A 15725-nucleotide genomic window follows, 5' to 3' on the forward strand; every position below is an offset into this window, starting at 1 on the left:
GATTCCATTTCGAGAGTGAAAGTGACTGAAACTGAAGACGTTTGGAAACGGAATGGGATGATTTTTGTTTCCCGGCAACCGGTTCACCGGGTCTGCGTTTATATGTATATGCTCACAGGCGGAATATAGCTGGCATTCAGCCAGGCACGCCGGCTAGCAGGTGAGTAAATATGTAAATTTGACGTAATAAATTAAATCCCAAACCTCTCGACTCCGCTCAGCGAAGAACGGGTTTGATGCGAAGCCTTGTTATCTTTTTTTCTTGCTATCTGTTTTGTTACCTTACGGTGGAAGCCGCTTTTGAGGAGGTGAGAAGGGCTCGAGCTGGAGCTCAGGCGAGGTAGATGCCGAAAGTGGGAGCTGTTGGCTGCCACGCGGGAAGACGTTAAACTAGACACGAGTACGCCATTGCTGCTCAATAAACGCAGTTGTTTTGTTCGAGAAAGTAAAAATCAAAGCGAAAGGGAAAGAGAGCAAGAGGAACCAGTTCGATGAGGGAATTGGGTGTTTTTGTCTGGTATTGTCCACAGTAGGGACTGTGAAACAACTGTTTGACTAATTAAAAGAAAAGCAAATAAATCTATAGTATTGTGTCTTGTGATAGTAAACCGTGAGCCACGATGAGACAAATCACTCACCCATAGTGAGATGCTGCGTGAGAACGCGTGAGGCGTGAGGCGTGAGCGTTTGAGAAAAGTTTTCCCTCAGTTTGAGAGTAAGCTTGTTCTGAGATTTCCCGGGGATGTTGTGCAGACGGATATCGGGTTCCAGATTGTTATGATTTTTTTTTTCCTTTTATCATCACGGTGAACAGTGAGTGAATAAAACTGGTCTGCTCCATGTAGCTGTTCCTTATTTTATTTCTGAATTTTTTATATTTTTTATTTAACTGATGTTTTAATTTTCATTCTTATTTCTTTTTTCAGTTTTTTGTTCTGTTATCAATTTTTATTTCGATTTATTTATGTATTTAGTTATCTTATTTATTCGCTTATTTATTTATTCATTGATTTATTTGTTTATTTATTTTTCTTATTGCTTGATGAACTTCACACACCTGATGCATTTTACTACTCTGGTTCGTACCCATTCTTTTAGACCACAAAGAGCCCCTCGCACGCAGCATCGCAAAGCACCCCTAGAGGCCATTCTAAAACATCAGCAAAACAAACCAAATCGAAATCGTCTATCGGATCAGCGCCGGACGGCATTAATCCGTCCGTCTGCTCGCTATCGGGTCTCGGGCTAATCGAAACTAAACAAAATCCTCACCGATGAAAAATAGCCACCAGCGGATCGGACGAAAGCTGCACCGCCTGGGCGCAAGGTTGTGTTCACGAGGTTTATTTTACTTTTCCCCCACGTCCGTGCGTGCTTGCTTTGCTTCTCGGTCTTTCGCTTTTGGCTTTTAAGTTTCCGCCAGCACTCACTGCCTAATGCTGATTGAGTGGTTGGGCAAAGTAAAGTGAGCCGAGGACGAGAGAGGGAGAAAAAAGATGGGAAAACCCCCAGGAACGGACTTAGAAAATAAAACGAAATAAACTCACCAGCAGCAGCAGCAGCAGTAGCAGCAGCCGATGAAAACATCACCTGATCGTGATGGGCTTTTCCAATGCAGAGGGGGGGGTGGTTGAAAATCGTCCTTTCCCTGTGACCTTTTTTTCACGCTCCTAACCCATCCGTCCGATGATGGAGGAAAAAATAAAAAAATATCCCGGATCCCGGATGTAGATAGATAGGTGCGGATGAAGCAGCCTCATAGTTGCGACTTCATCAGGACAACTGTTTACCCTACCTGGTAACTGCCCACTGTCTCCCACCCACCGACTGGGTCACCTTGATTGACCCCTAGTCGGAGGTAAGTGAGACAGTTTTCGCGCCGGAGAGAGGGAGAGCGAGAATGCTACATAGCTGACAGCAGTGTTAGCGTTGGAAGGCAAGCAAAAAAGGCAGCACCTTGTGGGTGTTTTTCTTGGATAGCGCATCTCCATCCACAGAGCAAGACAGAAGTTCGGAGCCGTAAAACACTGGGACGAGGACGAGAGTGCAGGAGCGAGAGTGGAGTGTGTTTACTGGTGGGTGGGTTAAGGTGTTCGCATAAAATTGAGGTTAGTGGGTAATATGTAGATAGCACGCTAGAGAGCATAACCTTCATTCTAGCTGCTCGATCTTTACACGCCGCTTTCCGGCGTTTTCGGAAGGGCAAAGGAAAATGTGGGTAAGCTGTGTCGATGGAAGCGCTTTTCTTGCGACAACTAGGATAAACACTGTTGCTTCGGTAAATTGAGTGCGTGGTGTTTTTTTTTTTTCTACGCTCCTAGTAGTATGGCGAGAGCTGGTACGCGGTGCTAGCATTAGTTATCAATTGTATTTCAACGTAGAAATATTTAATAGGGCTATCATTCAACTATAAAAGTTCTTCTTGGAAGTATTAAAAATACAGAAAAAGAAAATTAAAGTTTTACTTTATATGATTACAATAGCAAATGAATCCAGTTAATGCAATAATTTATCATAAGCTTAACAATAATGACGACAAAACACAAGAACAGTAAGAGGAAGGAGAAGAAAAAGAAAGGAAAAGGGAGAAGGAGAAGAATTAGAAAGAAAACTGAAGAAGAAGATGAATAGGAAGAAGGAGAATAGGAAGAAAAAGAAGAAGCAGAAAACTAAGAAGAAGAAGAAGAATAGGAAGAAGAAGAAAAATAGGAAGAAGAAAAGGTAGAAGAAGAATATGTAGAAGAAGAAGAAGAATAGGATAAAGAAGAGAAAGAAGAAGAATATGAAGAAGAAAAGGAGAATAGGATGAAGAAGAAGAAGAATAGGAAGAAGACGAAGAATAGGAAGAAGAAGTATAGGAAGAAGAATAGTAAAAAGAAGAAGAATAGGAAGAAGAAGAATAGGAAAAAGAAGAAGTAAAGGAAGAAGAAGAATAGGAAGAAGAAGAAGAATAGGAAGAAGAAGAAGAATAGGAAGAAGAAGAATAGCAAGAAGAAGAAGTATAGGAAGAAGAAGAATAGGAAGAAAAATAATAGAAATAAGAAAAATAGGAAGAAGAAGCAGAAGAAGAAGAATCTTCTTCATCTTCCTATTCTTCTTCTTCCTATTCTTCTTCTTCTTCCTATTCTTTTTCTTCTTTCTTCACTTTTTCTTCCTATTCTTCTTCTTCCTTGTCTTCTTCTACCTATTCTTCTTCTACCTATACTTCCTCTTCTTCCTTTCCTTCTTCTTCCCATTCTTCTTTTTCTTCCTATACTTCTTCTTCTTCCTTACTTCTTCTTCCCATTCTTCTTCTTCTTCCTATACTTCTTCTTCTTCCTATACTTCTTCTTCCTCCTTAACTTCTTCTTCCTATTCTTCTTCTTCCTTGTCTTCTTCTCTCTATGCTTCTTCTTCTTCCTATTCTTCTTCTTTTTCCTATTCTTCTTCTTCCTATTCTTCTTCTTTTTACTATTCTTCTTCCTATACTTCTTCTTCCTATTCTTCTTTTTCTTCCTATTCTTCTTCATCTTCCTATTCTTCTTCTTCTTTCTTTACTTCTTCTTCCTATTCTTCTTCTTCCTTGTCTTCTTCTACCTATTCTTCTTTTTCATATTCTTCTTCTTCTTCCTATTCTTCTTCTTCCTATTCTTCTTCTTTTTACTATTCATCTTCCTATTCTTTTTCTTCTTCCTATTCATCTTCTTCCTATACTTCTTCTTCTTCCTTTACTTCTTCTTCCTATTCTTTTTCTTCCTATTCTTTTTCTTCCTATTTTTCTTCTTCTTCCTATTCTTCTTTTTCCTATTCTTCTTCTTCCTTTACTTCTTCTTCTTCCTTTACTTCTTCTTCCTATTCTTCTTCTTCCTATTCTTCTTCTTTTTACTATTCTTCTTCCTATACTTCTTCTTCCTATTGTTCTTCTTCTTTCTTTACTTCTTCTTGCATGTCTTCTTCTTCCTTTTCTTCTTCTTCCTATTCTTCTTCTTCCTATTCTTCTTCTTTTTCCTATTCTTCTTCTTCCTATTCTTCTTCTTTTTACTATTCTTCTTCCTATACTTCTTCTTCCTATTCTTCTTCTTCCTTGTCTTCTTCTTCCTATTCTTCTTCTTCCTATTCTTATCTTCCTATTCTTCTTCTTCTTCCTTTACTTCTTCTTCCTTAACTTCTTCTTCTTCCTTTACTTCTTCTTCCTATTCTTCTTCTTCCTTTACTTCTTCTTCTTCCTTGTCTTCTGCTTCCTATTCTTCTTCTTCCTATTCTTCTTCTTCCTATTCTTCTTTTACTTCCTATTCTTCTTCATCTTCCTATACTTCTTCTTCTTCCTTATTTCTTCTTCCCATTCTTCTTCTTCTTCCTAGACTTCTTCTTCTTCCTATTCTTCTTCTACTTTTTATTCTTCTTCTTCCTATTCTTCTTTTTCCTATTCTTCTTCTTCCTTTACTTCTTCTTCTTCCTTTACTTCTTCTTCCTATTCTTCTTCTTCCTATTCTTCTTCTTTTATTATTCTTCTTCCTATACTTCTTCTTCTTCCTTTACTAATTCTTCCTATTCTTCTTCTTCTTTCTTTACTTCTTCTTCCTATTCTTCTTCTACCTATTCTTTTTCTTCATATTCTTCTTCTTCTTCCTATTCTTCTTCTTCCTATTCTTCTTCTTCCTATTCTTCTTCTTTTTACTATTCTTCTTCCTATACTTCTTCTTCCCATTCTTCTTCTTCTTCCTAGACTTCTTCTTCTTCCTTAACTTTTTCTTCCTATTCTTCTTCTTCCTATTCTTCTTTTTCCTATTTTTCTTCTTCTTCCTTAACTTCTTCTTCCTTAACTTCTTCTACTTTACTTCTTCTTCTTCCTTTACTTCTTCTTCCTTTACTTCTTCTTCCTATTCTTCTTCATGCTTGTCTTCCTCTTCCTATTCTTCTTCTTCCTTGTCTTCTTGTATAGTTTTTCTTCTCTTTCCTATTCGTCACCTTCTTCTTCTATTTCTTCCCATTCTTCTTCTTCCTATTTTTATTTTTCTTATACTTCTTCTTCTTCGTATTTTTCTTCTTCTTCCTATTCTTATTCTTATAGTTCTTCTTCTGCTTCCTATTCTGCTTCTTCATCCTATTCTTCTTCTTCCTATTCTTCTTCTTCCTATTCTTCTTCTTCCTACTCTTCTTTTTCCTATTCTTCTTCTTCTTCCTATTCTTCTTCTTCCTTTACTTCTTCTTTTTACTATTCTTCTTCTTCCTTTACTTCTTCTTTTTACTATTTTTCTTCCCCTTCTTCCTATTCATCTTCGTCTTCCTATTCTTCTTCTTCCTATTCTTTTTCTCACTATTCTACTCCTTTTTACTATTCTTGTTCTTCTTTCTGTTTTTCTTCCTCCTATTCTACTTCTTATCCTTTTCTTATTCCTTTAGTTTTTCTTCTCTTTCCTATTCTTCTTCTTCTTCTTCTTCTATTACTTCCTATGCTTCTTCTTCCTATTTTTGTTTTTCTTATACTCCTTCTTCTTCGTATTCTTCTTCTTCTTCCTATTCTTTTTCTTCCGATATTTATTCTACTTCCTATTCTTTTTCTTCCTATACTTCTTCTTCTTCCTATCCTTCTGCTACCTATTTTTCTTCTTCCTCTTCTTCTTCCTATCCTTTTTCCTTCAATTTTTGTTCTTCCTATTCTTCTTCTTCTTCCTATTCTTATTCTTATAATTCCTCTTCTTCTTCTTCCTGTTCTTCTTCTTCTTCCTATTCTTCTTCTCCCTATTCTTCTCTTTCTTCCTGTTCTTCTTCTTTTTACTATTCTTCTTCTTCCTATTCTTCTTCTTCCTATTCTTCTTCTTTCTATACTTCTTCTTCTGGTAAAAGACTCGAGAAGGCCCCCCCCTGACAAAATTTGTTAGGCGCTGTAGGATTTACACCTAAAGGTATGCAATCCGTAGTACACGTTGCGGAAGCTTCACAGTGTGCTTTCAGTGTGCTTTCAGTGTGGTCAAAATTGGTTTAAGAAAGACGAATAAAATATTGTTATTATTTGATTAAAATCCCCTCTCCTCTAACCCTACCATTCATTTTGGCTTATAGGGGCTTCGTACTAGTTTTCGGTCGCACTAGGGGTGAACAATCGGGCCTTAAACAACCTTCTTCTTCCTATTCTTCTTCTTCTTTACTTTTTCTTCTTCCTTTACTTCTTCTTCCTATACTTCTTCTTCTTCCTTTACTTCTCCTTCCTATTCCTCTTTTTCGTATTCTTCTTCTTCCTATTCTTCTTCTTCCTATTGTTCTTCTTCCTATTCTTCTTCTTCTTCCTATTTTTATTCTTATAATTCTCCTTCTTCTACTTCTTCCTATTCTTCTTCTTCTTCAGTTTTCTTTCTTATTCTTCTCCTTCTCGCTTTTCCTTTCTTTTTCTTCTCCTTCCTCTTACTGTTCTTGTGTTTTGTCGTCATTATTGTTAAGCTTATGATAAATTATTACATTAACTGGATTGATTTGCTATTGTTACCATACAAAGTAAAACTTTAATTTTCTTTTTCTGTATTTTTAATACTTTCAAGAACTTTTATAGATGAATGATACTATTCTTCTTTTTCTTCCTATTCTCCTTCTCACTATTTTTCTTCTTCCTATTCTTCTTCTTCTTCAGTTTTCTTTCTTATTTTTCTCCTTCTTCCTTTTCCTTCTTTCCTATATTTATTCTTCCTATTCTTCTTCTTCTTCGTTTTCTTCCTATTCTTATTCTTCCTATTCTTCTCCTTTTTACTATTCTTCTTTTTCTTATTCTTCTTCTATTTCTTATTCTTCTTCATTTCCCTATTCTTCTTCTTTTTCTTATTCTTCTTCTTCTTCCTATTCCTCTTCTTACTATTTCTCGTCTTCCTATTCTTCTTCTTCCTATTCTTCTTTTTTCCTATTCTTCTTCTACCTATTCTTCTTATTCTTCTGCTCATTCTTCTTCTTATAGGAATAGGAAGAATAAGAATAGGAAGAAGAAGAACAATAAGAATAATAATAAGAAGGAGAAGAAGAATAGGAAGAAAAAGAAGAAGAAGAAGAAAAGGAAGAAGAAGAAGAAAAAGGGGAATAAGAAGGAAAAGAGGAATAGGAAGAAGAAGAAGAAAAAGAAGAAGAAGAATAGGTTGAAGAAGAATAGGCTGAGGAAGAAAAGGAAGAAGAAGCAGAAGAAGAATAGGATGAAGAAGAAGAAAAAGAAGAAGAAGAAGAAGAAAAAAGAAGAAGAAGAAGAAGAAGAAGAATAGAAAGAATAAGAAAAAGAAGAAGAAGAATAGGTTGAAGAAGAAGAATAGGAAGAAGAAGAAGAAGAAGAAGAAGAATAGAAAGAAGAATAAAAAGAAGAAGAAGAATAGGTTGAAGAAGAATAGGCTGAGGAAGAATAGGAAGAAGAAGGAGAAGAATAATTGGATGAAGAAGAAGAAAAAGAGAAGAAGAAGAAGAAGCAGAAGAAGAAGAATAGGAAGAAGAAGATGAAGAAAAAGAAGAAGAAGAAAAAGAATAAGAAGAATAGGTTGAAGAAGAATAGGTCGAGGCAGAATAGGAAGAAGAAGAAGAAAAAAGAAGAATAGGAAGAAGAAGAAGAAAAAGGAGAAGAAGAAGAAGAAAAAAAGAAGAAGAAGAAGAAGAAGAAGAAGAAGAAGAAGAAGAACAATAAGAATTTTAATATTGTTACATATTTTGTATTCCACAACAACGGCCTGACCGTATAGTTTAACTTATCTCTATTTTATCTATCCTTTTTTATTCAATCAGAACGGCCTAGCACTATTGCTATTTTAGTATCAATCATTTCATAATTTCCCACTGGTCGTTCATAAACAGCATCGATAAATGTCGATTGCATGCTGCAACACGCTCGTAATTAGGTTAATGCAATAACAAGCTAAACTATTCAATTTCCAGCTCTCAGCTCCCCCTCTCTTTCTTTTTTTTTTTTTTTTGCTCTTTCGAACATCCTTTCTATGAGCTTTTTGCAATTAAAAAAGCACACGCACACACACATACACTCAAACACATAGAGAGAAGTTTCTTTTGATTGCCAAAGGTTAAACAAGAAAAAAAGAAGCCGTGAAGCAAACAGTGTGCGCTAGCAGTGAACGGAAGGCGCGAGTAAGTTCTGAAAGTGTAATGAATGTCGGAAAATCAGTCGGAGAAACAAAGGTGGAAAACAAAAAACCAGAAGAAAAAAAAAGGACGACATGGCACGGAACCCATTCAGGGTCGGGAAAAAGTTGAAGCCAACCGACAGTTTGTTAATGATTTTCCCTGCCTGCCTGACTCACGGCGGCCCCAACCCTCCGACACTCTTGCATCAAAGGCAAATGTGGGTGGGCTGTGAACACCACAGGAGTCCTTGTGGGAGAGGGAGGGGGTAGAGAGAGATGTTTGAAAGGTGTGCAAAAAATTTCCACTTTTCCAGCTACAAACACACACACACACACTAGAAGTCGAAAAAATTCCCATGCACTCTCGTGCTACGGGAACTTCAAATATGCGACTTCAGCCGATGATGATGCTGCTGCCGGTCAGTGAAATGTTTCCATGGAGGTGAAGCCAGGGGTGTTTTTTTCATTTCCGGTTGCTTCCACTTACGCGCAACAGGAGTTGCGAAACGGTGCGGGGTGATTTGCTAAGCTTCTAGCCATGGCCATGACCGTACGCGAGTTCTAACTGGAAATGATGAAACGCAAGGAAACGTTGCGCAAAAAACACAACGCACACAGAATCGCTCTTCAAACGGTGTGCGGTAAATGAATGGAGAGATAGTTTTCGTCACCGGAAGGAGAAAGCTTAAGCAAACAGGACCAGTTACCCCGGACGATTTGGTCCAGTTTAGGCTCAACCCGAACACTTCCGAGCTTGTGCGGGATCAGTGTCGTCGAAAGTGTTGATTTGGTTCAACGGGATGGCAAGCGAACGAATGCGTTGGATCGTGTGTTGCAGGAGGTAAGGCTCTTTCAAGCGCACGGTTGGCTTTAAACGGGAGCATTAATGAGACAGTGGATGTTCCAGTGGAAAGTGTCAGAGTTTTGGGGCGGAAAATCGTTTGAGTTGTAGTAGATTTATTCTATTCTTAGCTCACTTAATCAGAGCCTTGCATGGATTTGCTCGTTCTTGGAACGTTTAAAGTTCAGTTCAAAATCGCAAAAAGAGGACTATAGTGGAATATTCATGTGGTCGATGCTGCTTCAGCCTAATGTTGCCCTCAATGCTGGCTGTAAAGTTTTAACATTTGAAAGCGATCTTGAATTTTATTTCAAGGACTTACATATTTTCTGATAAGTCAAAAGTGTTTGGTTGAGAGCCTTCGTTTTTTTTAGTCTATCATGGAACTCAAGATAAAATTATATCTGAAAAAAATGTGTTTCATTTTTAGGTAAGAGTTTAACTTCATTTAAATAGCCCACTAGGATCGTAACACCTTTTTCCATGTGAACATGTTTGCATAAATTACCAATGAAATGATATAAATTAAAGCAAACATAAATTTATTTTTATTCATCGATTCCGTGCAGGGAACAAAACACTCGATCGCTTATCCAGCGATGAAAACCCACAGCAAAACATTATACGCAGTTACGCAGAAAATAAAAACCCCGATGCCGGACCCAGCCCAATTCGAAACAAACGGACGCACCGGCAATTAATGATGCGATATCGATTTCCCAAACCAATCAGGCGCAAAATCTATCCGTGGCTGGTTTGTGCATTATAAGCTTGCGCTTATTAAATTTCACCACAGCTCTAAAACTTCTTCCTGCGGAACACCCCATCCCACGCTTCGATTTAAAAAGGGTAAACGCACATTACCATTGTACGGCGAGCCAGAGCGTGGGCACTGGATTGTGTGCTGTAGCTTGTAGCGGCCCAAAACTCATCTCAGCTCAAACCCACGCCAGCCCCGAACGAAATCAATAGTCAGCATTCGCATCAACCTTTTAGCATTTGCAGGTGCATCCGGAAGCGGTGAGTGCAATTATTATTGGTGCTCGTTGTTATGCATTTCCTGCCCGCAAAAACACACACCCGGAGGATGCGTAATCGAGTACGGTGGAAAGGCGCGCGTGCGTGTGGTGGAAAATTGCAACGCCGGACTATAAAATTGTGCCCACACAACGCTGCACTGCTGCAAATGGATTCATGAGAAACACAAAAACTGGCAACCGAACGAAAACGAAAAAAAAAAGAAGATACAACCTATCTCCCACCAGACGCCAACACACTTTGCATGCTGGCACCTGCTTAACACTCGCTGCCAGGTAATGTAGGAGCCTATTTCAGAGCTGCATATAATGGACGGCGTTTGAGGATAAAGGTTGCAATGCTAATGCCATCTTAAACGCCTAGCACACAAAAGCCCCTTTCGATGGATTACAGAGATTACCGTGGCGGCTTGTAAAGCAAACGCAACAAAGTAGTGGGTTGAAGCGGCTTTTGTAGCATGATGCAGCAGATGGATTTATGATGCACTCTGTGCGGGGCCACAACACATTGAGTGCACAGCAATAATGATGATGATGATGATGTGTGTGTGTTATTGCTTTTATCTATTTTTGAACATAAAATTCGAAACATTAAATGCTTAAACCATTCTCACAAAAATGAGCGTAAATGTTGAATTAGCAACGGCTAAAAGTATGCAGTGGTTGGTGTTTTGAATTAGGAGAAGGTAACCGGTGCATTTTTATTACTCCAATCTAATCCTAGTAGCTGAGCTGTGGGTAGATATCTAGCTGCACGCTGCATACTTTCAGGCGTACCCGTCTTAGCAACGATACAATGGATGAATTGCCGGAAAGTAATTAAAAAAATAAGCTTATGAAAGGAATGCAACATATTATAGAATAATTTCAAAACAGTGGAACTTAATAAATCAACATTGTCAAATAATTATTGTTATTATATTAAGATGAGAGATAATGGTTACACTTTTCAATCCTAGTAGGTTAGCTGCCAATTTAAAACCGGTTTTGCATACTTTCAGGCGCGCACTTCGTAACAACGATGCACTAAGGAGGGTAGTAACTGTAGTGGATTGACCAAAGATTATTTAAACAAAAGTTTTTTAGAAGAATTGCAACAAATTAAAGAACCTGTTTTTAAAATACAACAACCAAAATAACACCTCCTTTCCGAAACACTGTCCTTCTTCTTCTTCCTTGGCACTACAACCTCGAAAGGTCTCGGTTTGCCATTTCTTACCTTCTATGACTTGATTTAACCCATAACTTTATAGTATAGTTCTGCGTGCGGGAAGACGGTTTGGATTGGACTTGAACCTCGTGTTTGCTTTGTGAAGACCGGTAACACTAATCTTATATATTCCTAGTGTTAAATTTTGGGTTTCTAACCCCTAAAAGTAGGTAATAACTGCTTTAATGATGAGTCAAAATAATTACAAGTTCGGTCAGTAATACTCCACCAGCTTCCTTAGTCATGGAACTCCATCAGACACTTTCAAACTATATTTGCATACTTTCAGGCGTGCACGTCCCCCGCTATGATGCACAGACAAGGATAAGAACTATGGCGATACCAAAAATTGGATTAATAAATAAGTTTACGGAAGGAATGCAACAAATTAAAAAGCCATTCCTCGGCTCCTCTCAGTTGCACATACATCCACACGCAACAGATTGAGGTTTGTGCACCCGTTAAAACACCGCAAAAGGTATAACCCCGAAACGGATACGATCCAAACAAGAACCATACGCTGCTTTATCGGAAAATCCCATCCACATGACACATCCACCTTAAACCCTCATATAAACCTCCCGGCATGGTTTCTTTTTCTCGATAGCTTACCTTACCACGTCAAATATATAGCTCGACTGCAACAACCTTAAACTCCTGTCGAAACTGAACCGTGCTAGATACGGAAACCGACCGAGCTGAAAGCATTTTACTCCACTCCCACATGCCTCCGCCGTAAAGTTCTACCTTCATTTAAGGTGCGCGAGAGCTTTGAACGATAAATCATCGGTGCAGTTGGAGACCGCACCGGCATCGGATTAGACATCAGCGGTACCGGAGCGTACAGGGACTCGCCCAGACTCGCTACCCAGGGTTCTGACGATGCGTAAACTCAATCCCCCCCAGGTATGTTTGAGGTTGCGTGTGTGTGTGTGTATCTGATGCCACTGGATGAAAGGATGCAAGATGGAAAGAGAGTTGATAAATGGCTACACTCAGGTCTCTAATACGTTTTTTCCGGCACTTCCATTACTGCTCTTCGCACCGTCCACACTCCGCTTGCTGCCGATGTGTCTCTCAATCCTGAATCTAACTAGCTCATTCTTCTGGGTACCAGCACACACACACACTCACCACCACCACCGGAATGTCACATATTAATTAGGCAGAAAATTCATCTACCTCATCACCAGCTAACTGATGCAGCTGGCTCGGCACACCTCCCCACTGTAACCTGGTGCTAATGAATATTCGTGTGAAGCATCATTTCTTTGTCGTTAAAAACTTTGGCACCAGGTTTTTGGCGCACGGAATGGAGCCACCAGGAAAAACTGACTTCACCATTTTCGGCTGCACGGCGAACTGTACCGTGTCATTTCATTAGGCAAACTTTTCGGTAATCCATTGAGATATTTTTAGCACTTCCGTTCGTTTTCTTCTGAACTCCAGCATTCCTGGAGGGAAATTGAAGTTAAATTAGCGTCGTACCGGTAGAGGTTTGCTCCTAATCGTCTATCGCAATTCGAGTACGTCGCAGTTCACTTACATTTTTGCATGCAAAGTGTATACTAGGCGTTGTTTTTATTCGAGCCTTCTATAGACTTGTTTAAGGCAGCAAGCACCTTTATGCTTAAGTTAGTTGGAACTTAACTTAAGCCAAGAACAACATTCTAGAAATTTAAACTACAAAGAATGTATGATGTTAATTAATATTCCTCGTATAAGGGTGATCCGCTAAGCTCACAGAAAGTCACCTGCTAACGCCTGATATTAGGCAACACGCAGCACACGAACCATAATTGCTTGTTCCACTTCAGATGCCCTGTAAACCGCGTGCGAGCTTATACCGTCGTCTGTTCATTTGAAAGTCCTAACAAAGCTGGGTCGTCCGGTGGTATTCTCACAACATGCCCAGCCGTCCTAAGCCTCGCGAGTCTGTATCGCTGCACAATAGTGAGAACGTTGTACAACTCACAGCTATTAGCTAAGCGTCAATTTTGGGCAGAGTCCTTGTCTCAGAGGAGTATGTGAGAACTGAGACAAGTGATGTTCTATAAAGTCCCAGCTTCGTCCGTTATGACAAGTGTTTTGAGTGGAGAAGGAGACGAAAAACTCAATAGCAATTACAACCGGGGCTCAAATTCCATCCAGGCCGTTCCCCCGTATTGAGGACTGAGCCAAAGAAGAAGTATTAGTGGTCAATACTGTCTTTTGAGCCAAGATAAGTGAAATGTTGGATAACGTCTGAGGTAAGCTTACCTATCTGTTCCTTACCACCTTTGATTTGATTTTCACCTTCGTCTAGCGATAGCATTACTGGTTGAATCATTAGCATAACTGGTATTCATTCCTGAAGGATTAGTCACTTAGTGTGTGCAGAAGTGTTTGGCGCAAGCCAACAAGGAGCCGCCACCGGCACAGATATTGGTGGTAGTAGCATGATAAAAAAAGATAAAAGATAAGGATGTGTGAAAAGACAATTATTTCCACAGATCCAGAATTTTTTGAGCCAACTATTTTGTTCTTTTTCTCTATCTTTCCGCATCATAGTTGAAAAATGTCGGACGCTACAATATTCCATGGTGTCGTGACTCAACGCAATCGACAGTCGTGAAGCAAAAATGATTTAAACACGCTCATTGGCGAAACGGTTGGCGTGTCGCTACCCTACAATTACCTTCAGTTTATCATAACGAAAAACCCCCACTTTGGTTTTTTTTTTTCCAACACACAAATTTAATCTGCTTCCTATGCCCACCCGGCGACACACAAACTCCTAAATTCGGGCAACGCACGTACCAGCGAGCCTGCCCCAGTTGTTGTTTAATGCGCGGGGAAAGCTAGCGAGATCAAAATCATCGAGCTCGAAATTTGAGTCACCTCAACGCCGCTGTTTCGAGAGGCTCCGGAATTCAAATAAACCGTAGACACGAACAAAACCAAACTCCTCTTCAAGCTACCGAGAAGACGAACAGGCATCGAAAGCCGAAAAGGAGCGAAACAAAAGCTGTGTTCGATGTATGATGACCCCCAGTGCGTATGAGCCGGAAAATCGGATATAAATCCGTGCAAGCCAACACGGAGGAGAATGAAAATTTAGTGAAAGTGGGCAAAGAATCAGAAATAAATCCCCCGTTTCTGACTGTTGGGCCAGTAAGCGTAAGGATTCGCTTGTACTGTTGTCATCCGCTGGTGGCCCGGCGTCCCAGATCGAAAGTTGTTCCACGAGCACTTTCCCACGAGTCGACACGGCACGGGCACGGGCAAGTGAGGTTAATTTTCCACGAATGGAAATATTGCTCGTCAAAGCGCTCCGGTGGCACCCGGTGGTTTCCTGCGTCGTAACAAGCTGCCGGAGTTGAATGTTCTACGGTCGCTCGCTTGTGCGGTGTGTTCTCTTGGGCTGGTTCCGGCCGTCCAGCACCGGGAACAACATGGCGAAGAGAGGGAGGCAAATGTAAGAACTGTGTACTTGAATTTTCCTACCCTATAAAGTCCGGTTGATAAGATTTGACCCCTTATCTGGCTAGAGATAGCACAATCTGCCTTACAAGAGCTGGATAACTGGCTACTAGAGAGACGGAGAGGCTTTACTGGGTGGAAAATTGTCCGTAACGAATGGAAGTAAAAACACAGTACGCAAGCTACGCTGCAACCGCTCCAACTTCACGTCGACCAGATGTCCCTAGGCCGGACCTATTTCCACCGAGATCCTTAACGATTGGTTCAAGTTCCGTTTCAGGTTTTTTTGCTTCCAGCTCAACTTGTCCTTCCTATCTGGCATTGGAGAAGCACTTCAAACAGCGGCAACTCTTCAGCCGAGTTTTCTCATCCTTATCACATTTTTATTTGTTATCGCGCCGAACCTCCCCGCTGCTCCATCGCATATCCTCACCAAGCCTCAACCATCAAAGAACTAGACATTTTTATTCCAGCTTTTTCTGACGGCTTGAGCTTAAATTGGGTGGCTACTACGCAACGGTACACCGCACTCTCCCCCCTCGAAAAGCCAGTGAAACTGTTCTGGAGATTATTGAATGAAAACCCGTTCAATCCTTGCCCGGGTGCCCGGCCGGGAGTTTCTACCACCGGACGGCGTACCATGAGCAAGAGCAGCAAATCGGACTTATCTATCGCATAAATCATGCGAACAATTCAAAACTATTCCCATGCGGACAGCGCGGGAGCGCGAAAAGGTCGGCCAGGAAATACTGCTGCTTCCTGCGTGCTGTCGCCTTTGCTCGGTTAGCGAGCACGCTGCAAGGCATCGTTAGATCGGGATAGAATCGGGTGAGGTTTTTGTGCGGTTGGGCGAACATTTTGAGTGCTGAAGATATTTACGAACCGGAATTCGGTTGCCTCTGGATTCAGTCGATGCTGGCGTATAGCGTATGCTGTTTAGTTTACGAAAGAGGTGGGAGAGGGTTTCCGGTTAGGTTTGTTTACGTTTAGTTTATAAACTATTTGCAATAACAATCAGTGAAACATTCCACAGCACGAGATCGGGGCTTTGTTATGGGATTTTGGTTTTTGGAAAAGGAACGCGTGCACATTTATTA

General features: G+C 40.1%; 1 protein-coding gene across 2 annotated transcripts in view; it reads right to left on the reverse strand.

Annotated features, from left to right (window-relative positions):
- Positions 1-15725, reverse strand: part of LOC118512880 — a 157071-nt gene that overhangs the window by 128084 nt on the left and 13262 nt on the right. The gene's annotated exons all lie outside the window — the stretch shown is intronic.

Source organism: Anopheles stephensi, chromosome 3, assembly GCF_013141755.1.
Source record: "Anopheles stephensi strain Indian chromosome 3, UCI_ANSTEP_V1.0, whole genome shotgun sequence".
In the NCBI taxonomy this organism is placed as follows: Eukaryota; Metazoa; Arthropoda; class Insecta; order Diptera; family Culicidae; genus Anopheles; species Anopheles stephensi.